The sequence below is a fragment of the Stegostoma tigrinum genome, chromosome 3, assembly GCF_030684315.1.
Source record: "Stegostoma tigrinum isolate sSteTig4 chromosome 3, sSteTig4.hap1, whole genome shotgun sequence".
NCBI lineage: Eukaryota > Metazoa > Chordata > Chondrichthyes > Orectolobiformes > Stegostomatidae > Stegostoma > Stegostoma tigrinum.
Window position 1 is genome coordinate 116,674,910 of NC_081356.1, and position 26,495 is coordinate 116,701,404.

The following is a 26,495-nucleotide window of genomic DNA, read 5'->3' on the forward strand; positions in this document are numbered from 1 at the left end:
TAAATGATTTTTAAATTTTTTGAACCTGCTTTTTTGTGGGCAGCACGGTGGCTCAGTGGTTAGCAATGGTGCCTCACAGTGCCAGCGACCCAGGTTCGATTCCAGCCTCGGGCAACTATCTGTGTGGAGTTTGTACATTCTCCCCGTGTCTATGTGGGTTTCCTTCGGGTGCCCCTGTTTCCTCTCACAGTCCAAAAATGTGCAAGCTTGGTGGATTAGCCATGCTATAGTGCCCAGGGATGTTTAGGTTAGGTGGGTTAGACATGGGAAATGTAGGAGTAGGGGAATGGGTTGGGTGGGATGCTCTTTGGAGGGGCAATCTGGACTAGTAGGGGCTGAATAGCATATTTCCACACTATAGTGGTTCTGTGCTTCGGATATCGGGACTAATGGTAATATACCCAAATTTGCTAAAATCTCCAAACTGGATGGGAAGGTAAGTTGTGAAGGGGATATAAAGAGATTCAAGAAGACCTGACTAATTGAAATGAATGGTGTGGAACATAACAGGTGGAATAATAAGTGAAGTTATTATCTTTGGTAGAAAAAGCAGAAAGGCAAAATATTTCTTACAGACTGAGAGATTGGCAAGAGATTGGATATGCAAACGACCTGGATGCCCTTGTTCATGAGTCACTTGAAGTTAGCGTGTGGGCGCAGCAAACAGTTAGGAAGGGAATGGTATGTTGGCCGTCATTGCAAGAAATTTGAATACAGGAGTAAATACAGCCTTTTTGCAGTTGTATAAAGGTTCGGGGAAAACCCCAGCTGGAGTATTGTGTACAGTATTGGTCTCCTTACCTAAGAAGGGATATCCTTGCCTTAGAAGGAATGCAAGAGGCTCCATAAAACTAAAGAATGATGGAGTTACAGCACAGAACGTAGCCATTCAATTCTATTCACCAGCATGGTCCATAGACTTGCAGCTTATGGAGTTTCAATGCAGATCCGGATCCACTTTGAATGATATGAGGCTTTCCATCTCCAACACCAAACTGGCCAGTAAATTTCAGAAGCCCACAACCTCTGGATGACTCAGATTTTCCTCACATCCCCTCGAACAGTCATCTTGAATCTGTGTTCCCTGGTATTTGACCTCGTCACTGTAGGAAACAGGTGTCCCCTGTCCACTCCATCCAAATCCCTCATGAGAGAGACATAGAGGTCCACACCACAGGAGGAAGACCCTTTGGTCCAATGAGTTTGTCCTGGTCAAAACCAAGCAGCCAACCGCTCTGATCCCATTTTCTAGCACTTGTCCCATAGCTTATTGTTTTCACACTCAGAAACTTGCTGACAAATTTTCTCCTCTCACTGTCTTGCACTATTTGAGAGATTAATCCTCGGAATGGTGGGATTTTCTAGTGAGGAGAGACTATCTGTATTCCACAGAGTTCAAAAGAATAAGGGATAACTTCATTAAGATATACAATATCCTTACAAGGCCTAACAGGGTGTATGTCAGCAAAATTGTTTGCCCTGGTTGATGAGTCAACACTAACAAAAAACGTCTCAGGGGATGTAAGGGGATAAAGCACACTGAAATGGGGACAAAACTGAGAGGCAATCTTTCTGAAGCATATGAAGTCCTGAGGGGAACTGACAGAGTGGATGCTAAAGAATGTTTTCTCTTGTGGAAGAGTTGTAGGTTTGAGGGCAGTACATGGTAATAAGAGTAAGGAGTTTAAAATGGAGATAAGGAGAAATGTTTTCCTTTGTAAGTTTATGAGTCTTTGGAACTCTGTGACCCAGACAGAGGTGGAGACAGGCTAATTGAATACTTTTAGGGCAGAGGCTGATAGATTATTAATGAGCAAGAGCGTCATCTGTGATTGGTCAGGAGATGAAGCTGAGGCCACAATCACATCAACCACAATCTAAACAAATGATAAGACATCAGGTTATTGTCCAACAGGTCTGTACTTTCCTTTTCCTGAACAAGGGAATAACACTTGCTCCTCTCGAGTCATCTAGTACTATTCCAGCAGGTAGGATTAAAGAAAACCGCAAAGGCATTCCATACTTATGTGAGGAACAAGCGGATGGCCAGAGTGAGGGTAAAGCCAATCAGGGATAGTGGAGGGAACTTGTGCATGGAGTCGGAGGAGGTAGGGGCGGTCCTTAATGAATGCTTTGCTTAAGTGAGACGGACCTTGTCGTTTGTGAGAACAGCACGAAACAGGCTGATATGCTCAAACAGGTTGATGTTAGGAAGTAGGATGTGCTAGAAATTTTGAAAAACATAAGGATAGATAATTCCCCTGGGCCAGATGGGATATACCCAATGTACTACAGGAAGCGAAGAAAGAGATTGCTATCCCTTTGGTGATGATCTTTGCATGCTCACTGTCCACTGGAGTAGTACCAGATGATTGGAGGGTGGCAAATATCATTCCCTTGTTCAAGAAAGGGAATAGGGATAATCCTGGGAATTACAGACCTGTCAGTCTTACTTCTGTGGTGGGCAAATTATTGGAGAGGATTCTGAGAGATAGTATGATTGATTATTTGGCAAAGCATAGTTTGATTAGAAATAGTCAGCATGGCTTTGTGAGGGGCAGGTCTTGCCTCACAAGTCTTACTGAATTCTTTGTGGATATGACAAAACACATTGATGAAGGTAGAACAGTGGATGTGGTGTATCTGGATTTTAGCAAGACATTTGATAAGGTTCCACATGGTAGGCTCATTCAAAAAATAAGGAGTGATGGGATTCAGGAAAGTTTGGCTGTCTGGACACAGAATTGGTTGTCCAATAGAAGACAGAGGGTGGTAGTGGATGGAAAGTATTCAGCCTGGAGCTCAGTGACCAGTGGTGTTCTGCAAGGATCTGTTCTGGGACCTCTGCTCTTTCTGATCTTTATAAATGACTTGGATGAGGTTGGTGGAGTTGTGGTTAGAGTGGAGGGCTGTTGTAGGTTGCAACGGGACACTGACAGGATGCAGAGCTGAGCAAAGAAGTGGTAGATGGAATTCAACCTGGAAAAGTGTGAAGTGATTCATTGTGGAAGGTCAAATTGGAATGCAGAATACAGGGTTAATGGCAGGATTTTTGGCAGCGTGGAGGAACAAAGGGATCTTGGGGTCCACATCCATAGATCCTTCAAAGTTTCCACCCAAGTTGAGAGGGTTGTTAATAAAGCGTAGGGTGTGATGGCTTTCATTGACAGGGGGATTGAATTTAAGGGCCGCAAGGTTATGCTGCAGTTCGATACAACCCTGGTTAGAACACACTTGGAATATTGTGTTCAGTTCTGGTCGCCTCATTATAGAAAGAATGTGGAAATTTTAGACAGGGTACCGAGGATATTTACGAGGATGCTGCCTGGACTGGAGAGCAGGTCTCAGGGAGATAGGGCTTTTCTCATTGGACCGAAGAAGGATGAGAGGTGACTTGATAGAGGCGTACAAGATGCTAACAGGCAGAGATAGAGTGGATAGTCAGGGGCTTCTCCCAGGGAGGAAATGACAATCTCAAGGGGGCATAATTTTAAGGTGATTGGCGGACAGTGTAGGGGAGATGTCAGAGTTAGGTTCTTCACACAGAGAGTGGTGGGCACTTGGAATATGCTGCCGGCACTGGTAGTGGAATCAGATACATTACAGACATTTAAGTGAATCCTGGATAGGCACATGGAGGATAGTAATATGCAAGGTATGTAGGTTCGTTTGATCTTAGAGTAGGGGAATAGGTCAGCACAACATCTTGGAGTGAAGAGCCTGTGCTATGCTGTACTGTTCTATGTTCACGGTTTATTTGAAATCGTAAGTTTTCAGAGCGCTGCCCATTTGTCAGATGAAGTGAAGAGTGCATCCAGACACAGAATTTACAAACAGTGAGATCCAAAGATCCTATAAATGGTGTGCGTGGAGTGTTGGCAGACTGCATAATAGGTCTCTGCAGGTGATTGAGAGTGTCAGTCAGTGTGAGTAAAGTGTCAACAGTTGAATAACAAGTGAAGAGGTGACGTATAATCTGATTAATCGAGGCACGTCAGGACCATGCAGACACAACCACAACAGATGAATGGACACCGCGCAACAATCACCATGGAAGAATGTTCCCTCCTAGTCGGGGAACACTTGAGAGTAAAGGGTATTTGGTCTCCGACCTTCGGGTTAGTGTCGACCAAGGTGGCATCTGAGATATATAGCCGTGCAGAATTGCTGAGCAGAAACTGACAGCACAGTTCTGTACCCATGAAGATGGCCTCAAACGTGGTCTTGGGTTCATGCTATGCTACATATGACACCACCACGCTGTTCTGTGTCTATAAAACCTTCCTTCCTGTCCTGTTTTGACACCCTCACCTTGATAATTGGTTATGGTGTCTCCACCTTAATTAGTTGGCAGAGTTTTGGATTACTTGTTCCTTTGGCTAGACCCTTGGCATGCGATGTTTCTACTGAGCATGTTATTCCAGTCATTTGTCTCCAGCACCAGCTTATATTTATCTTTTTTTAATTATCTTTCTTGTAATTATCATTCCTGCCGGTCAATTGTTGTGCATTATCTATTCACCAAGGAGATAGTAGGAACTGCCGATGCTGGAGTCTAAGATAATAACATGTAGAGCTGGATGAACACAGCAGGCCAGGCAGCATCAGAGGAGCAGTAAATCTGACGTTTTGGGTCTGGACGCTTCTTCAGAAATGGGGGAGGGGAAGGGGACTTTGAAATAAATAGAGAAGTGGGGGCAGTGATTGAAGGTAGATAGTGGAGCAGATAGGTAGGAGAGAAGACAGACAGGTCAAGGAGGCGGGGATGAAGCTAGTAAAGGTAGGTGTGGGTAGGAAGTGGGGATGGGGATAGTCACTGAGGTCGGAGGAGCAGATAGGTGGGAGAGAAGGCAGAGAGAAGGCAGTCAGGGATGAGGGGTGGCTGGTCTTGGGATGAGGTCAGGTGTGGGGTGATTTTGAAGCTAGTAAAGCCCACACTGAGACCATTGGTTTGTAGGCTTCCACGGTGGAGTATGAGGTGCTGTTCTTCCAACCTTCGGGCGGCATCATTGTGACACTGGAGGAGGCCCAGGATGGACATGTCGTCCAGGGAGTGGGATGGAGAGTTGAAATGGTTCGCGACTGGGAGTGTCGTCGTTTGTCTATTCACCTGTTGTCTTAGCATCTGCATGGTCTCAACATGCCTCAATTAATTGGATTATAGGTCATCCCTTCACTTGTTATTTCGCTGTTGACACTTTACTCACACCGTCTGACACTCTCGATCACCTGCAGAGACTATTATTCAGCCTGTCAACACTCCACTCACGCCATTTATACGATATTTTGATCTCTCTGACTGTAAAGTCTTTGACTGGGTGCTGTCTTCAATTCACCTGATGAAGGGGCAGTGCTTTGAAAGCTTGTGATTTCAAATAAACCTGTTGGACTATAACCTAGTATTGTGCGACTTCTGACCTTGTCCATCCCAGTCCAACACTGGCACCTCTACATCATAAATAAATGACAGAACAAGTACAATGGGCCGAAAGGCCTCCTCATGCTCCTAATCCATTCATTTGTTTTGAAATCCTCATGGGCACATATTAATGCAGTGTCTGCATTTGCAGTTATCCTCTTTGTGGCTATTTCACTCTGTGCCTGATTGCAATAAATAGTGCATGGAAAAGAAAACATTTACTAAAGCAAATCTAAGAAACCTGACTCCACAGATAATGATTACAGAAAAATCTCAAGTGTGTTGAAATATGGGCTTCTTCTAAGTACTTTTTTAGGGACTATTTAACTTGTTTTGTTATTTTATTCTGACATGCATGAAAACCACTGAACAGCAGAACAACTGCCATCAGTTCTTAAGAATTGTCACTGGACCTGAAACGCTTACTCTGATTTCTCTGCACAGATGCAACCGGACCTGCTGAGTCTTTTCCAGCAAATTCTCTTTTTGTTTCGAAACAAATGTGTTGTTCATTTTCTGATTACCCCACCTCCCTCTGCAAGATAAAGCTGAATTCAGCCATATAATATCACAGGCAATGTAGTCTTCCCCAGTCAAACCTCAGTCAAACGTCACCCTGTTCTCAGTGAATGTTTGCAATCCATTAAGAATGTGGGCAAAATTTTGAGGCCTTCTTTTCCTCTGCCTGCTCAACTGTGATCACACTAATATACATTTATACTTTTTAGTAAAACCACCAGGTGAGAAAACTAGTGGATTTATTTCATTGGATTAATGATTAACATGATTAGCAAGATCATTGGAGAGCTCAGGAATTGACTATTTTATGCATTTAGTTTTTGCCTCTGCCAGCAATGTATATTTTTACCATTTCCACTCTGAGGTTATGCAGTATTTGCAAATTTTCCATTAAAGAGAAATGACTTTGACACAGTCTTAGGCTTGCCTTAAGAGCAGACATAACAGGAGCACATGGGTGCCTTAGGATTGAGGGGGAAGAACCTTTGAAGCTGTAGAAAAGTTTTTAGTCTTCTATGATCACATTGCCAAGTCATGACTGAGAACAGGAGGCCTTTTGTTTAGGATGGCCAATGGTTTCAACAGTGGCCCTGAAATAGAACTGGCCTCTGCAGTGAGGCTAAATGAATGAGCCTTCGCCAATTCCAAACCCCTGCCTGCCAACAGTAGTCATCCTGTGGGACCTGCCTGGTTTCACCCATTTCTTAGAGCAAGTCTGGTGCCTGTAAAATCTGACCAATGTTCCCCACGTGGTCAGTGTAGGATAATGAGAATGGAAACACTAAAGAGACCATTTGCATATTGCAGTAGTAACAAAAGCAATCATGTGCAACCGATAAATAGAAATACAGAATGTAGGAACAGGAGGAGGACATTCGGCCCTTCGAGCCTGTTTCACCATTCTTCACGATTATAGCTGATCGTCCAACTCAATAGCCTATTCCTGCTTTTTCCCCATAACCTTTGATCACATTCACCCCAAACAATGGCAATAAAAGGATGGAATAAAGTGCACTGGAAAGATCAGTATCATATGTACTTGCGTTTATGGAAACTGACATCAGATAGCAGTGTTTCCTGTCACAGAAAGGAAACTCGTAAAATCTGAAATACTTGGAAGTGACTGTAATAGGTGTAGAGGAGCTGTGTTCTTTCCCCTTGATCTGTAAATAGTTTATTTCATTATCTTTCTCCAATTCCCATTTGCAGATTATGAATACACTTGCTTCCACAACACACTCAGGTACTGCATTGTGACCATAATCATAATTTATGATGGAGAAATGAAAAGTAGAATATGGTGATACAGTTCGACAAAATGAGGTAGGACAAAACTTGTAAGGGATCGGTGGAATTACAACTCAGAGCAGCAGATTTCATTTTAAGTTTTCCAATGATAGCTTTCTAATTTTATTTGAGAGCTCATTTTCTACACTTGTACCTTCCATGTTGAATTCATTCATTCAGGACAAATTAGAGGCTCTGTCCCTCTGGAAATCACAAAAGCGTTTTGTTCTCAGTTAATGGGCCATAAAATATTTAATGAGAAATGGGTCATTCGACTCATTGAATCTGGTCTGCTATTTGGTGAGATCATGGCTGATTTAACAACCCTCAACTCCACTTTCCTGCCCTTTCCCCATTACCCTTGATTCACTCACTGATTAAAAATCTATCTCAGCCTTGAATATACTTAATGATGTAGCCTCAACAACCCTCTGTGGTAAAAAAAGTTCCTCACATTCATCACCCTCTGAGAGAAGAAATTCGTCCTCATCTCTGTTTTTTGCCTAAGATTATGGTCTCTGGACTCAGACCCTCTCAGGAGGGAAACAGTTTTTCTGCATCTGTCCTGTCAAGTCCTCATAAGAATTTTATATGTTTCAGTAAGGCCAACTCTCATTCCAATGAGTATAGGCTCAACCTACTCACTCTCTCCTTTTTAAAGACAGTCCTGCTATACTTGGGATTAGAACCTTCTTTGGGCTGCCTCCAATGCCAGTGCATCTTTCCTTATTACAACACAATAATAAAGTACAAATGACCACAAAAAAAAATCTTCAAGGATGTCTTGCAATGCAAAAGCAGACTCAGCTAGATGTAGCAACGTAATCATTTTTTTCAGTAGTCTTACTTATGACTAGGTTTTCAAATATCAACATGTCTAAATAAAGTAGAAAGCACAGGAAGGAATAATAACCTCAACCAGATGCCAGAACTGGAAGGTGCATTTCTTTCGTTGCTTGATTCATGTCTTGTGGCTCAAGAACCTGGCTAGAAGTGGAAAGAAAACCTGTCCATATTTGCTGAAACATTTGCTTACAGATCCTTTGTAAAGCCTGAAATGAATCACAGATAAATTACTCTGGTTTTTAGCCCTGCAATACATCTAGTGCAGGTACTGCTTTCGGGAAATGGGTTTTATGCAGCACCAAAGATGTATTTTACTTCAAATTGAATATTTTTACGTCCATTTCAAAAGAGCAGCTTCCAATCATTGAGATGGATCATCACATATTTCTCTCAGTATTAATTTGGGGAGATAATGGAAATGACAGATCACTCATATTTCTGAACCCTGCACTAATACGCTCAACAGACATGGATGCAAACCCCACCCTAGTAGAAGGTGAAATTTAAATTCCATAAAATGATTATCATCCCCTGTAAATTGTTGTAAAAACCTCATCTGGTTCATTAATGTCTGTACAGATGGAAATCTGGCATCTTTGCCTGGTCTGGCCTACATGTGACTCTAGACACACAATAAAGTGGTTACATCTTAACTCCTCTGTAAAGTGATACTAATAAGCCACTCAGAGGATGGGCAATACATGGTGATTTCAGCCTGCGACCCCACCCACATCCCATGAATGAATTAAGAAATACTCTGTTCCATTTGGAACAGGAGTAGGACCTAGGAAAAGGCTGTTTCAAATGGCTGTCAAAAATCCCATGATGTTAGTGGTCCCTCATGAAATCATAATTTTACCTTGAAATAACTCTCACCTCACTATTTTCCTCCCCATCTCACCATCTCCACTTCCTTCTCAGTTGCAAAGTCAGGTAGCTGCCCTACATGCATTTAATGATTAGCTGTTACCGACTTGTGGGGGGGCTTTAGATTCTCAGAAACCAGAATTACCACCTCAGACAGTTGTCAGATACCCAGAGTCCAACACAGGTATCACCACCAGACCTGGTGACCAGTGTGCCCAGAGGATTAGCAATGACCACACAACTTCGATTCTGCAAGCCCAGGTAACTGTTAAATCCAGCATCATGTCTCTCAGGGTATAACTACAACAGCTGGTATGACTGCTTCATGCTGATTGCTGCTACTGGGAGCTTGCTTTGTAATTTACCCAAGGGAGTGGAAACATTTGATAATATATCAGACTTGTAACAAGTCATTTTTTCTGAAGAAGGATCTAAGCACGAAACGTCAGCCTTCCTGCTCCTCTGATGCTGCTTGGCCTGCTGTGTTCATCCAGCTCTACACCTTGTTATCTCAGATTCTCCAGCATCTGCAGTTCCTATTATCTCTGAAACAATTTTAACCCACTTCGAAGCTTCTTCTAAGGATGCCTACCCTGAAGAAGTTACACTCCTCCCTCCGGAATTCATTTCTGAAGAAGGGTCTAGGCCTGAAATGTCAGTCTTCCTGCTCCTCTGATGCTGCTTGGCCTGCTGTGTTCATCCAGCTCTACAGCTTGTTATCTCAAAAGTCAAGCCTAGCCTGCTTATGACAAACGGGTTGTGCAGCAACACACAGAAACTTTGTAGAAATCATGAACAGGGATGGATTTTACATGTCAATACAGTGAAGTAAAATCATTTCTGAATTAAAGCATATCAGTTTACTGAATGGGTATATTGTCCCTACATTCAGTTATCAGCACAAATTTATTTTCACAGCACATTGAAAACCTGTTTTCAACAGGTATTTTCACCCTACCTTGAAGCAGCACACAATAGGTGATTGTGGTCTTCTGTCACTGACTGATGATATCAAGTGGTTCTCTGTCGTCTCCTGAAACATAAAGGGGAAGTGGAAATGTGAAAGGAATTCTTTTAATCCAATACTTGTGTTTTTGTTTTGAATACTTCTGGAAAGAGAGACAGGTTGTGAAACATTTCCTCTTGCACTTATCAGGGCAATTGTAAGAATGCCAATGTGGCAAATGGTGTTGATTGGTTGACAAGTGAACTTTGACTATGCAAGACATTATCAATGAATCAGTGTTAACGTTTTGGGTCCAGTGACCCTTCGTCAGAAGGATTCCAAGGAAGGGTCACTGAACCCAAAATGTTAACTCTGATTTTTGTCCGAAGATCCTGCCTGACCTGCTGTCTGTTTTCAGCAATTTCTGTATTTCTTTCTGATTTCCAGCATCTGCAATTCTTTTGCATTTTTGATCAATGAGTCACTGTCTGGTTCATGCTAAATTATCCTTGCATTAATCTCCGTTATATACTTAAGTTGGAAGAATATGCAGCACATTTCAATCATGCAAAATAAATTCTCTATTGGTGGGAGCAGAGGAAGCTGACAGCGATTAATCATTGTGGAAACTAAGCAACTGACAACCTTAACCAAGTGCTTAATGGCTGCAATTGTCTGACAGATGAAAGCAGTCATTTTGAAATTTCTGCAAAGCAAGTGGAATGATCAAAGTGAACTTGTTCTGGTTTTCTGATGCTGCAGAAAAATCTAAAGTGAAACAATGGAGGCTCAACAATCCAGTAACTGGTCAATGTATGGCACCCACCGTGAGTTCCATTTGTCCTTGTTTGTTTACTCTCCGGGACATTTTGTGTGACAAATTCTCTTAAAGGATGGAAATGGTAAGTGCCCTCGACATGGCATTTATGTGTAAACAAGGAAAGCATCTGTGAATTTCTTGAACCAATCATTTGAACGATTGTGAAGTACACAGCTTAAGGTCTGATCAAAGAAATCAAGTTTTCACTGGGTGAATTCGATGTTAAATGAAAGAAATGAAAATTAAGAAAGGGAAATAAAATTTAAGACATTTAATACACATATTAAAAACAAAAGTAACATCTTCAAAGTACGTAAAATTTGTGTGCTATATTTACAGCTCAAAGAATGGGACTCCACACTTGCAATAACACATTTTGCGGACCAGATCTGTTGAGTAACTAAGAATAACTCTCAGCACATCACAGTACTTGGACTGAAATGATCCTACAACTTATACCAATATAGTTTTATAGCAACTAACTTTAATACTGTATACCACACCAAGCCACTTCAGAAAGTAATATAAAAGAAATTATAACTTTGAGCCACATGAAGAGATATTTGGATGGCTATCCAAACATTTGGGTTCAAAAAGCTAGTTCAGAAGCAGTGTCTTAAAGATGGAAAGGGAGATAGAGGGCATAATTAATGATCCTCAATACAGGAATGTTTGGTGATGGTTCTCCAGACACCCCGTGACCCACCACCAGAATAGAGCCCCACTTGGAAAGAGTGCAGCGTGGTCTTTTTGTTTTGAAAACATAACTTCAGGATGTGGGACTCACTGGTTAAGCCAGCATTCACTGCCCATCCCGAATTCTACAGTGGGCAGTTCAGAGTCAACCACGTTACTGTGGGTCTGGAATCACACGTTGGCCTGACCAGGTAAGGTTGGCAGTTTCCTTCCCGAATTGCCATGGGCTTTCCTAACTATTGGCAATGGAGTTATGTTCACCATTTGACTCTTAGCTCCAGCTATTTTTATTGAATTCAAATTCAAACATCTGCTGTGGTAGGATTTGAACCCAGGTCTCCAGAACATTACATGGGTCTCTGGATTAATAGTCCAGAGATAATGCCACTTGGCCATCACCTACCCACTCAGAGACACCCACTCAAGGCATTACTTCTACTGTCACTAGCATTCAATCAGTGGTAGTGACTCACCATCTGAGCCAATTGTTTTGCAAACTTTAACAAATTTACTTGTCGCCTAATTGAGAAGAGAGGCATGTTGGAAGGGCTATTTGGAAAGTTGGAAGGTACTTTGCACCTGATTTGAAGGGCCTGAAATCAGGATAGAGTGGGCGGGTAGTTGGTAGCCCATTGCAAAAGAATCTTCCCTGTGTTCCCTGTCAACCGCCTCCCACCCCTTGTTGGCACCCTCCACTAAACACAAGTGAGGGGCTGTGTGCCATATTGGCATTGGTCATTGCTCCCATTAATGGACAGTTGCCAGGCTCTAGCTGACCCATGGCTCTCAGCGGTAGTGTTTCTCTCCTGGTCAGTGTTTAATTCAAAGGAAGGGCTCATGCAATCCAAGGTGGATCTGTTTACTATTAGATTGCATCAGGCTTCCCAAAACTGTTTGATACTGGGCCCCTATCGTTTCTGCAGCTACTGAACATGAACCATGTCTTGAACGTTAAATGCTGGCTAGACTGGCAGAGAGGTGAGGAAGGGAATTCCAGATCCCAGCAACTAGGTTAGAGCAATTGAAATGGGGGAGCAAAGGCGTTAAAGGATTTTAAAAAAAAACTATATCTTATTACGCTGATATCTCAGAGGGTTGTGGGGCTGGAGGACTAAACAGAAAGGGCTACTAAATGGATCTGAAAACGATGATGGGAATTTGAAATCAAGATGTTGACTGAAGAAAGCCAGCAGGGCCCATGAGAATGAGGTATTAGGGGAACAGGAATTCAGTTGGGGTAGGAGAGTATTCAACAGCCTTATATTTGTGGAAGGTGGATCATTTGGACGGCAGCTAGGAGAACCTATGATTTTATGAATAGTTGGAGATTTCAGCAACCCTTTGGCTGAGGCAAGGATGAAGTCCGACCATATTCCCCCAGTGGAAACAGACAATTTCATGATTAAAGAAAATGACATAAACTTAATTGGACATGAAACTGACGATCAGCTTAAAATAATGGTAAGCCTGATTTTTCTCAATGTTATTTTGGTATCAGTAATTAGTTTGGCACAAGATGCAATAAGTTAAAGGTGTGAAAAATTCTCAATGTTTCCCTACGTAACATGAATTTAAGAAAATAAAATCTCACCTTTTTGAACCTGGCAGCCAGGTGAAGATTGAAACTCACTATTTTACTGATAGGTTATTACTTACTCTGTCAATAGTGTAGCGAGTAAGTACACCTGTTCCAGGAAGATTATACACTGTGGAAACTAAAAATAAACCAAAAAAAGGCTTCGGATGAAGTGGTAATGACTCTTTTGAAGACATTAAGCAACCTCTTTTGCATGGGGTGATAATCCTAATTAAGTTTTAGACTGCACAGATTGATAATGAGCTGTTAAAATGTTCGGCAGGCATTTCACAGTCAGGGTATTATGACAACTGCATTGACTACTAACATGTATGTCCTTCCTGGCCTTGAATGCAATTGCTGAAAAGCACATGAGATTAAATCTAATTGTCCAACACAGTGAAATGATCTTTCTACATTGTAGCTGAGTTACTCAGAGCAATCAAGGCTTTGTTAAAATGGAATTCACTGATTTCAGGAACTAATGGCCATTGCTCTTATTCTTGTGATTTACTTTGAATACTGCATATTCAGTTGTGGGTTTGGAAATTAAATTAAGAAACTGGGTACCAATGAACAATTTCTGAATTTTCTTTTTTTTTTGACTTTGCACAACTTGAATTCAGACTGTGGGTAGTCAGTGTTCCTCATCCTTCTCTCTTTTATACATCTGCCGATCACTTCCACAAGTGAAATCAAATATTATCCCGAAAGGATGCTGAAGTTAAAACAGACAGTGTTGTCGGTGATTTTAAACGTTAGAGTTGGCAGAAAGTTATTTTCATAACATTGCTCTTTAGCCAGATTTATTAATAGAATTATATTGTGGGCCACTGCCAATATTGAAATAGCAAACAATCAAGCATTGTTACAACCCATTAAGTGCCTGTCTACTCATTTTGACAACAATAGCTTTTCTGCTTGGACGTCAGAGTTGCGCTGGAGATGAAACTGATTTACCTGCATGTAATCTTATCAACAGCAAAGAAAAGTGCTTTGTTTAAATAAAAACTCAGTTTGAGCCTGAGGGCCAGTGAACCAAAATACTTCAACTCATTGGATATATGAAGGCAGCTTGTTTGAACAAACCAGAAACACAAGGCAATCTAAAAATTAATATTGTTGTCTGGCTCATTTCCCATAATCCTTCACGTTCTTGGCCAGGGCAATTGAATGATTTCTGAGGAAGGTCACCAGACCCGAAACGTTTACTCTGTTTTATCCTTCACAGATGCTGCCACACCTGCTGAGCTTTGCCAGCAACTTTATTTTTGTTTCTGATTTACAACATCTGCAGTTCTTTCAGGTTTTAATTAGTAAAATAATTCCCATGTTCTTCAAAATGATTGCACAGGATATTGTTATGATTGTAACAGGGTCAGCCAGGTCGCCCTTACAGAATATGAGTCCCCTGATTGGGGTTGTTAATCTGGTTTGATCAGGGAGCCCTGGCTGACAGATCAAAAGAGGAATGTCAGAGAATCTGACACACTGAAAGACGGCTCTGAGAGAACTGGATCAGTGTCAAAGACTCTCTATGTGTAAATAAAAGGTGATCTGGTGACAGGATACCAACCCCTGTGAAGTTTTTTCAGATATTGCACATTCAACTGAGGAGGAGGATGGGGATTCAGTTTAACAAAGAGGGGACCTCATAGAAGCCTGTAAAATTCTAACTGGAATAGGATGGGTAAAAGCTCCCAAAAACTGGGGAGTGCAGAACCAGGATTCACAGTCTAAGGATATGGGGTAAGCCATTTAGGACTGAAATGAGAAAAAAAAATCCTCACTTGGAGCATGATGAGCTTATGGAAGTCCCTGTCAACATTGAGTGTTTTCAAGAATGAGTTCAATATATTTCTTAGGGCTATAGTGTATTGTAAGAAAGTAGAAACAGGGTTGGATGATCAGCCAAGATCATATTGAATGGCGGAGAAGAATTAAAGGACCAAATGGCCTACAACTGCTCCTAATTTCTGTGTCGACACTGAACAACGTTATTTGTGCGATGGCACCAATGATGCTGCGGTACTTGGCTACCTCAGGTGGCTGGATGGTTGGTTCATGATGCAGTGATGCCAACAGTATGCATTCAATTTGCACAAGCGGCTGAGGTCACAAGGAAGGCCCGAGACCCTCATGTTAAATTCAGCAGCCGTCATCCCCGCCTCCAATGAGAAAGCAGCCCTATGGTTCTCTTGGACTTTGGTGACTATTATTCCTTCGTCTGGCACTGCAATGCCAGCATTGACCATTTGGTGCAGTGTGTGGATTGGGACTCAAACCCACAACCATCTTAGTGAAAGTGCTAAATGCTACCAGCAAGCCATAGCTAAGACTGGCTGAAGGTCCAGCAGTGAATGAAGAAACTATGTTTATAGATCTGCCATCGAATAACAGATGCTTTGACTGATTAGATTAACAGCAATCAGTTTTTTTTACAGGCTTTGCAGAATTGACTCCAATGATAGCGTATTGGTTCCATTTATTATGTTTGATATGATTTCTGAGTGAAGCTGCAATTCATTCGCCAATTACAGGCAGTTTTATGCAGTGGGTCAGAACTTTGTAGAAATTGAGTTGAGAATGTCCACAGCAAATTCAAGTGGATTCATGCAGCCAAGAATGGGAAGGAGGGAGAGAGAGATCGAGGGAGAGAGACAGAGAGAGAGAGAGAGAGAGAGAGAGAGAGGGAGAGAGAGACAGAGACAGAGAAAGAGAGAGAGATGGAGGAGAGAGAGAGAGAGAGAGAGGGAAAGGGAGGTAGAGCGAGAGAGCGACAGAGAAAATGAAACCTTTCATCTCAGCAGGCTGGTGTGCAGAGCTGCAAACTGGTACGTCAATTCATCGCACTATGTAATCCCCCTTGAGCTCGTTTACTTTGATTTGTTTCTCGAACCAAAAGAATTTGCTTTCAGGAAATGCAAATGCATAAATTGAAGAAAATCTGAATTCTGTTAGTTAGTGGTCCTCAATTAATGTCTGAATTTACAATATATTGGCACAATGCACACATCTTAGCCTCTGCTTCACCTGTCTTCTTGAAATCAGCTACTTAGCCATCATTCACTGAAACCCAATGATGTGCCATCATTTTTTTAGAACAGGTAGAGCCAGGATGCAGTCCCTGATTTTACCTGAGCCAAGTTAGGGATTGAATACCATGCGCTGGGATGAATCCACTGCACACACTTGCCATCGAAGCTAACTAGCCCCATGCCCTCTGATACAAGATAAATCACATTGCAACTATCTTGGATATATGGGCAGTTTAGATAATAAACTTATTAAAGCCTCTTAGCACTCACAGCAACAGAAAGTCCAAAGTCCAAGTAGGAGGTAAGGTCAGATAATAGCCATTTTACAAAGTAACATAAAATCATCCATTTTGTGTGGAACTGATTATGCATATTGAAGAAAATGCTGAGATAAATAGTTTACTCATGATTATTATACAGATATATTTCTTGAGACAAACTAGACACTTTAAGTGGGAGTACAAAGCTTTACACAGAGTCATAGAGTCATACAGTGTGCAAACAGGCCCTGCACTCCAACCAATCCATAATCGTAAACTAAACCTGTCTCACCTGCCTGCTCCTGGCCCATGTCCCTCCAAACCTTTCCTGTTCGTGTACTTATCTAAGTGTCTTTTAAATGTTGGAATTATGCCCACAATATCAGAAAAAAATGCAACTTTATTGTTAGATAATCAAATGTGAGGCTGGATGAACACAGCAGGCCAAGCAGCATCTCAGGAGCACAAAAGCTGACGTTTCGGGCCTAGACCCTTCATCAGAGAGGGGGATGGGGAGAGGGAGCTGGAATAAATAGGGAGAGAGGGGGAGGCGGACCGAAGATGGAGAGTAGAGAATATAGGTGGAGAGAGTATAGGTGGGGAGGTAGGGAGGGGATAGGTCAGTCCAGGGAAGACGGACAGGTCAAGGAGGTGGGATGAGGTTAGTAGGTAGATGGGGGTGCGGCTTGGGGTGGGAGGAAGGGATGGGTGAGAGGAAGAACCGGTTAGGGAGGCAGAGACAGGTTGGACTGGTTTTGGGATGCAGTGGGTGGGGGGGAAGAGCTGGGCTGGTTGTGTGGTGCAGTGGGGGGAGGGGACGAACTGGGCTGGTTTAGGGATGCAGTAGGGGAAGGGGAGATTTTGAAACTGGTGAAGTCCACATTGATACCATATGGCTGCAGGGTTCCCAGGCGGAATATGAGTTGCTGTTCCTGCAACCTTCGGGTGGCATCATTGTGGCAGTGCAGGAGGCCCATGATGGACATGTCATCTAGAGAATGGGAGGGGGAGTGGAAATGGTTTGCAACTGGGAGGTGCAGTTGTTTGTTGCGAACTGAGCGGAGGTGTTCTGCAAAGTGGTCCCCAAGCCTCCGCTTGGTTTCCCCAATGTAGAGGAAGCCGCACCGGGTACAATGGATGCAGTATACCACATTGGCAGATGTGCAGGTGAACTGGCAATGATTTTGGTCATCTATTCCAAACTCTCGCTAAGTGGTTCAATGCTTTCTATGGTCTATCCCAAACTCTCCTTAAGTGATTCAATACCTTCTATGGTCTATCCCAAACTCTTCTTAAGTGATTCAATACTTTCTACGGTCTATCCCGAGTTCTCCTTCAGTGATTCAATGCTTTCTACAGTCTATCCTGAACTCTCCTTAAGTGATTCAATGCTTTCTACGGTCTATCCTAAAATCTTGAATGAGGACACCCAGATCCCCCTGCACCAGGCTCCCCTGAAATGCCTTGGGACTTTACACCACACAACCAGCCCAGCTCTTCCCCCCCACCCACTGCATCCCAAAACCAATCCAACCTGTCTCTGCCTCCCTAACCGGTTCTTCCTCTCACCCATCCCTTCCTCCCACACCAAGCCGCACCCCCAGCTACCTACTAACCTCATCCCACCTCCTTGACCTGTCCGTCTTCCCTGGACTGACCTATCCCCTCCCTACCTCCCCACCTATACTCTCTCCACCTATCTTCTCTACTCTCCATCTTCGGTCCGCCTCCCCCTCTCTCCCTATTTATTGCAGCTCCCTCTCCCCATCCCCCTCTCTGATGAAGGGTCTAGGCCCGAAACGTCAGCTTTTGTGCTCCTGAGATGCTGCTTGGCCTGCTGTGTTCATCCAGCCTCACATTTGATTATCTTGGAATTCTCCAGCATCTGCAGTTCCCATTATCTCTGCAACTTTATTGTTGTTTATTGTCAAATGTCAATCAGTATTATGTGCAATGGAGCCAGCCAGTTTGATATTGTTATTGCTCAAAACAGGATCTTTTCTCACGTGTGAAATTAAAAGCAAAGTCTAAACTTTCACTCCAGGCCGTGGCCCCAATACCGGACTGACAGCTGGAGACCAATCCATCTAAGAGGTGCTGGATGTGCTGCCAAAGCTGGAGAGTTTGTAGGAAGTCCTTCTGCACTGCTGGGTCTTAATGCAAATGTCAGACCTGGGAACTTCTGTTGTAGGTCGGTGAAATAGAAGGCAGCACAAGATGAAGGCATCACTTCTTAAAAAGGTTAAAATTCAAATGTATAGCCAGACTGGAATCATGGAGGAGTATTTCCAGCACAGGAAAGATAATGGTCTGTGATAACCACAACTGTGTGACTGAATGATGCAGCAACGACAGGAGACCACTCATTTGCAGCTGATTACTTCCTCTGCAGACAGGCCACATGCCAACCAGAAATTTCCATTCAAAACCTGGTCTGAAGAGGACTAAACGGATGCTTCATTGGCTTCCGTGTCACTTGTGGATGGGTAGATAGTGCCCAACTAAAAAAAAAATGTTCAATCACAGCCCAGAGCTGGGAACATGCAAGGCACAGCCAGGAAATTGTGGGCTTATCCACCTCCAACCAAGCCCCAGGTGCTTTTGAAAATCCAGCTCAAGGTATTCTCATAATTCTTTCAATCCTTTTTTTTCCTTTCTCTTGTGGCTATTCCCTTGCTAAACAGAATAACGACAATGCCATTTGATTATTCCTGCATAATTGCCCATCATGAGTTTGGGTTTAGCGGCTGGTTTACACTGGACACCCTTCCTGCTGCCAACCCTCCTTGTTTATCTGGACAGCAGAGCCACCATAATCATGCACCCAATGATTGATATTAATATTTAGCTTTCGCAAACAGTCACGGATATGACAGATTGCTAAATCAGTAATAGGAATATAACTAAGTTAATGACGAGAAAGGTTTCTTATCAAACCACATTCCTGCAGTACATTAACTCCCTATCACACATCCAATCAAACTTTGACTATTTGTAATGCTTCTACTACTTTGCTTGGTCAATTTTTCCATATGTTTTTCACGATTTGCCAAAAGAGTTTAGTCCAGTCATCTTTTCTAAATGTACAATTTATTAATTTATTTTTATATCATCTGATCCCACTTCCTTTATTTATTTTGAAGCAATAACTTGATTTTACGTTATCTACACCATTTTCTTTCTCATAGAATTATGAGGTTTCCGACCTATTACCACATTCCTTTTCGACTATAAATTCTAAGCGCCACTAATCCATGACTATACATCAGCCTCTTTAAACCTGGGGCTAATTTTTCTCTTTTGTTCTATGCAGGTAACGTTTTCTTGGATGATGTCCAAATGGAACATAATAAGTAACAAATGCAGTCTGATCAGTAAGTTACAAGAAATCAGTATAATTATGGTAGCCTTACTAGCCCTAGTCCTTGGATATCAATTGCAATTTTTCATTGAAACTGGTCCATCCATACATCCTCTGACCCATTCTACTAGAATGGAGACAAAGATGTCTATCAAAGACAAGTTTGCTCTGTTGTGGTTATGTCTATAAAAATAATATTGACCATTACTGAACGATCGCTGTTTTGGGGTTATTGTCATGTCATACCTCAAAACTGCACTGGAATGACATGTGGGCCACCGCATATTCTTAATTCAATCAGCTGTATCATTTGAACAACTGTCTGATGCCCCATAGCTAGCTGCCTTGACAGAAATCAACCTCGAAATAATTGCTACCTCTTTGCTGCAACTGAGGTAGACAAGTCTCTTTAGAGCCATAGTCATACTGCACAGGAACAGGCCCTTTGCACCATCATGTCTGTGCCAACCAACAAACACCAAACTGCACTCATCCCATTTGCCTGCACTTGGTCCATAGCCCACTGTGCCCTGGCATTTTAAGTGCTCATCCAGATACTTCTTGAATGTTGTGAGAGTACCTGCCTTGACCACCCTGTCAGGCAGTACATTTTATATTTATACCACCCTCTGGGTGCAAAAGCTTTCCTCTGATGTCCGTGGAACCACTTATTCCTCAGGTTAAACTTAGGTTCTCTGGTCTTCGACATGTCTGCCATGGGGAAAAGATTCTCATGAGCTACACTGTCTATGCCTCTCAAAGTTTTGTATACCTCAGTCAGATTCCCACTCAGTCACCTCTGTTTCAAAGAAAACAAATTTAGCCTGTCCAGTTTTGCAGGCCAGTTTTAGATCCAGTTTGCTAATAGTCAAAGGCCTTACAGAAATCCATATAAATCACATCAACTGCATTAGCCCCCTCACAACGGTGACTTTTCATCCCAGGCAACATCCTGGTGAATCTCCTCTTCATCTTCCGCAGTGCAAGCATGTCCTTCGAACAGAGTGGTGACCAGAACTGCACACAGTGTTCCATCTCTGACCGAACCAATGTTTTATAAATTTGTAACAAGACTTCCTTGCTCTTATACTCTAAACCCCAACTAATGAAGGCAAACATCCCAATGTCTTTTCACCAACCAATCCACCTGTGCTGACAGCTCACGGATCTATGAACCTGCACACTTGTACGGTACTCCAAAGAACCTACCATTCATTGTGTATATCCTTTTCTTATTAGACATCTCGAAATGCATCATTTCACACTTATCAGGTTTAAATGCCATCTGCCATTGCTCTGCCCAATTTACCAGCTGATCAATATGAGAGGTAACTAGAGACCATCCTCCTCACTATCAAAAACACCATCATCTTTTTGTGAGATAGCATGAATTGCCGATGCTGAAGTCTGAGATAACAAGGAGTGGAGCTGGAGGAACACAGCAAGCCAGGTGGCATCAGAAAGCAGGAAAGCTGGCATTTTGGATCTGGATCCTTCTTCAGATTTTTCTGAAGAAGGGTCCAGACCCGAAACATCAGCTTTCCTGCTCTTCTGATGCTGCCTGGCCTGCAGTGTTCCTCCAGCTCCACTCCATTTTTTTGTGTCATCTGCAAACTTCTACAATCACGTAAAAATCATGAATGAACATAGCAAGCAGCAAGGGTCCTGCCACCAATCCCAGTGGCACACGGTTGACCACAGGCGTCCAGTCACAAATCAGCCCTTCACTATCACTCTTTGACTCCTATTTGCAAGCCAGGTTTGGATCCAGTTTGCTACAGTTCAAAGGCCGTACAGAAGTCCATGTTAACCACATCAACTGCATTACCTTCATCAACATATTTACTTATTATTTCAAAAAACACAACTAAACCACCCTCTAACAAATCTGTGCTGACTATCCTTGATCAGTCCCTGCTTTTTCAAAAGTTCATTGATCCTGTCCACTGACATCAGACTAATTGGCCTATCCCTGCTGCCCTACTTTAACAAAGGATCCACATTAGCTATCCTCCGGTCATCTGTAGCAAGCAAAGTATTAAATATCTCTGCCAGAGCTCGGCCTGGGCTGTCATCCCAAGACAAGTTCAACTACATCCCAGGGTAAAGTATGCAAAGGTATTTGAAAATCTAGCAGAAAACAAAATTGCATATCCACTTACTTTCAAAAGTACATTAATTTCAGCACTGGAAATGCACCTGATATGTCATGGCAATGTAAAATAGCCCTGAATTAAGTAAGGACATACAAAGTTTTTTCAGTAGGTAAGTGAGCACCAGGGACACGGGTTCAATTCCACCCCTGGGTGACTGTCTGTGTGGAGTTTGCATGTACTCCCCGTGTCTGCGTGAGTTTCCTCCGGGCATTCTGGTTTCCTCCCACAGTCCAAAGATGTGCAGGTTACGTGGATTGGCTGTGCTAAAATGCCCATGGTGTTCAGGAGTGTGTTGGTCAGGTGGGTTACAGGGGGATGTGTTTGGGTAAGTGCTCTGAGGGTTGGGGTGGACTCGTTGGGCAAAAGGGCCTGTTTCCACACTGTAGGGCTTCTCTGAATCTATGAATTCTATAAGGTTTTTTGTTCAATAAAAAATTGCAATTGACACATAAGCCGAAGATGGCTGATAAAGTAAACTGTAAGAATGAAGTTTAGTGATCGGTAGGGAAATTCCTGTATGGTTCAAACTCAGCTGAAAATATACTTTGCAACATCACACCGAGAGGGTGTCAAGCAACTTCAAACAGGGCCAAGCAATGCAAAAAGTGAGCCACAGAAATACCAAAGGCCAATTATCAGCTCAGCAGAAACAACTTCTTGTGAGTTACATCTGATGTGGATATGATGTGAGATAAAGAAAGCAGTTCGAGGCAAAAGACAGGCTGTCCCCTCAGGAATGTACAAGAGAAAGGGTTAATCAGTCAACTGCAACTTGACTCCCCTCACCTGGTCTTATGTTCTAGGACTACAGGGCTGATAAATGCCATGAGGGTCATAGCTGAAGAACATCGAAGAGGCTTCCAGCACTTGTCTTTAAAGAAAAAGTTCCTCTTGCTGACTGCTGAAAGCAAGTCACAAGTCAGCAAAACCATCATTGATAAGAAAGCAGGACAGCCTCTTTTGGCTAACTAGTAAAACCAAGAATTTCCAAACCAGCTGCTCAACTGCTGAGGTTAGTGTACCAGAGTCACCCATCTTAAAGCTTAAGATCATCTTTTCCTCATGGACCAGAAAAAGATTGATTTACATACTTCTCCGTTATGTTTTTTCTCACTTTCCATTTCTGTAGTGTATGCGTCACGTGAGTTTTTTTCTTGCGCATTCATAATTAGAAACTCATTCTTTCCTCAACACAAGGAAGCCTGGTTAAATTGGCTCTTTTGAAAACATTAATGCATTGGAACTGGGAAAGATATCATGGGAAGGAAGGGTGATATGTTTCCTGGAGTGACAACTCTCTTTTCTCTGCAAACGCTCTCATAAAAGTTTGCGAGTTCAAAACCTACCGGAGACCTCTCAATTTCAAGTGGAGGATTTATACAGCACAAGTTTTCGCTGCTGAAATCTGAGAATTCTGAAAGAAGAACCTGAAATATAGCAGTGATGTCACCAGTTAAAAAGAATTCAGCCAGCCATGCTTCACGTGGGAATGAATGCTTGTTTCAATAGACTGCATTGAGTGATCTTGGCTACAGACTAATTTGAGACCACCTATGAATGTTTTCCTACATGTAGCTTTTATTTGCTTAAAGTACTTTTAAGTACTTTTTTTATTTTGCAGAATTTTAATACTTTTACCCTTGTCGTATGCACGTGTGTACACAGATGCTTCAGTTTTCATGAAAAGTATTTATAGTAATTCTACACATTTGTACAGTTAAAAACCTTTGTTAGAAGGTTTGATATCTTTGTTTGCCTAAGTTTTGTTCCTTCCTTATTATTTAAGGAACCTGGTTATCTTGTTTCTGATGCTAAGCTGTGTGCTATGTGATATTTGTACTTGACAACACTACAAACGCCCAACCTCTTTCATAATCAACATTGTTGTGACAAGGGGAGGATAGGGCCAAAGACATGAATATATTCATCCTTCATAACTCGATTGTAATATTATTTTATATTTCTAAATTATAGACCTGGAAATTGAGGGAGGCCAATGCCTTTACAAGAACATGAGAAACACGAGCAGGTGTAATGGAAAAGCACTGGGGAAAATCGATGCACTGGGAGATCTGCTTGTTCAGGTCCATTGTACCCTGAAGGTGGCAATGCTGGTCAATAGAGTGGTCAAGAAGGCATATGGCATGCTTTCATTCATTGGATGTGGGATTGAGTACAAGAGTTTGCAGGTCATGTTACACTTGTATAGGACTTTGGTTTGACCACATTTGAAATACTGTGTACAGTTCTGGTCGCCACATTACCAAAAGGATGTGGATGCTTTGGAGAGGGTGCAGAGGAGATTCACCAGGATATTGCCTGGTATGGAGGGTGCTAGCTGTTAAGAGAGGTTGAGTAGATTAGGATTATTTACATTAGAAAGATGGAGGTTGAGTGGGGGACCTGTTTGAGTTCTACAAAATCATGAGAGGTATAGACAGGGTAGAGAGTAATAAGCTTTGTCCCAGAGTGGGGACTCAGTTACTAGGGGTCACGATTTCACTGTGAGAGGAAAAAAGTTTAAGGGAGATATGCGTGGAAAGTGCCTCACATAGGGGGTGGTGGCTGCCTGGAACACGCCAACTGAGGTGGTAGAGGCGGGCACGATAGTGTCATTTAATATGTGTCTAGGCTGTTACATGAATGGGCAGGGAGCAGAGGAACACAGATCATTGGAAAATAGATGACAAGGTTAGATAGAGGATTTGGATAGGTGCAGGCTTGGAGGGCTGAACAGCCTGTTCCTGTGCTGTAATTTTCTTTGCTTTTTGTTCCTTGAGTCGGCCATCTGGCTCATCAGCCCTGCTCTGCCATTCAATGAGACCTTTTCATGGAATCAGCTTCACTTACATGCTTGCTCACCATAACCATTAATTCCTTTACTGTTCAAAAATCTATCTATCTTTGCCTTAAAAACATTCAATGAGGAAGCCTCAACTGCTTTACTGGACAGGGAATTCTACAGAATCACAATCCTTTGGGAGAAGAGTTCTCTCTTCAACTCAGTCCTAAATCTGCTCCCCCTTATTTTGAGCCCCCTAGTTCTAGTTTCACCGGCCAGTGGAAACAACCTCCCTGTTTCTATTATATCTGTTCCCTTCGTAATTTTATATGTCTCTATCAGATCCCCCCTCATTCTTCTAAATTCCAATGAGCATTGTCCTCATCTACACAATCGCTTCTCATAAGCCAACACTCTGAACTCTAGAATCAACCTCATGACCCTCCACTGCACCCCCTCCAGTGCCAGTACATTCTTTCTCAAGTAAGGAGGCCAAAACTGTACACTGTACTCTAGGTGTGACCTCACCAGCACTCTATACAGCTGTACGATAACTTATCTGCCCTTAAACTCCATGCCTCCAGCAATGAAAGTCAATATTCCATTTGCCTTCTTGGTTACCTGGTTCACCTGCAAACTTTTTATGATTCATATGCAAGGACACCCGAGTCCCTGGGCACAGCTGCATGCTGCAATTTTTTCACCTTTTAAATAATAGCCCATTTTGCTGTTATTCCTGCAAAAATGTATGGCCTCACATTTACCAATATTGTACTCCGTCTGTCAGACACTTGCCTACTTAGCCTATCTATACTCCTCTTCAGACTTTCAATGACCTCTGCATACTTTGCCCTACCATTTACCTCAGCATCATTTGTAAACTTTGACACACTACACTTGGTCTCTGGCTCCATATCATCTGTGTAAATCATAACCAGTTGCCGCCCCAGTCCTGATCCCTGAGAAACACTACCAGCCACTGATTGCCAACCTTCTGAGAGGTAAGTTCCAAACATCTTGGCCATTTTTCCTGTCCCACGCTATATTGCTTCACCTGTCCTCTGACCCCTGAACTCTCCCGGCCAAGATATGGTACCTCCATGCCCATTTACCAACTATACCTCTGCACACCAAAGAATCCTAGAGCAACAGTAGGATATATGAAAAAGCTTCAAAAGAAGTAATTCATTCACAGCTTTCCACTCTCTTAAAAACAAACTTGATTTTATTAAAGCCCTGTAAAATTTCAACCATCTGCATCCTTTAAAAATTAATTTCAGAAATGGCAAGCTCTAAAAATCTCTTGATCCTGTCAAAATAAACATTGAGAATTGACAGAATAAATATCAGAGCAAATGGTGTAAATCCAGCAAAGTATTCCCTGGGGACACATCATTTCTACAGGCTAATGGATGTCTGGTCTCACACCCGAACCCTATTAAGTATTAATTTTGGAAGCTTATTATATACTTACATTGCCATTTAATACTTGTCACTTAATTTCAGTTGTTTTGCTCCTTTGTGGATCATTCTAACTTAATAATGAGACCAAAACATAGTGAATCAACTGTTAAAAAAAAAATTAGACAACACGTTAAATAAGTGACGAATTGTGGTTACTAATTTTTGGGGCTATCCCTTATTGTACTTATTAACTCTTCTCAAATTTGCTTTCAATATTTGCTACTTGCACTTTCCCAACCTTCAACCTCTAAAATTCAGTTTTATATTTTACCTCGAGTTCTCCAAAATCTTTTGAAATTGGCATCATTCCTGAATTCAATAAGACTGCTATTGCCCCCTCTATAACAATCGACCGAAGTTACCCTTGTGTCAATTCACATGCTGTTATAATGCAGATTAATGTCTGGTTTTCCATCTCCTACACTCAGTAAATTTCAGACCATCCAAATTCTGCTGCC

At 42.3% G+C, this 26,495-nt stretch overlaps 1 protein-coding gene across 1 annotated transcript in view; it reads right to left on the reverse strand.

The window, feature by feature from the left end:
* Positions 1-26,495, reverse strand: part of tenm3 (teneurin transmembrane protein 3) — a 3,293,451-nt gene that overhangs the window by 1,053,463 nt on the left and 2,213,493 nt on the right. Inside the window, exon 11 of the mRNA XM_059644858.1 lies at positions 9,897-9,971. The gene's annotated coding sequence lies outside the window, so the exon portion shown is untranslated. The remainder of the gene's footprint in view (positions 1-9,896; positions 9,972-26,495) is intronic.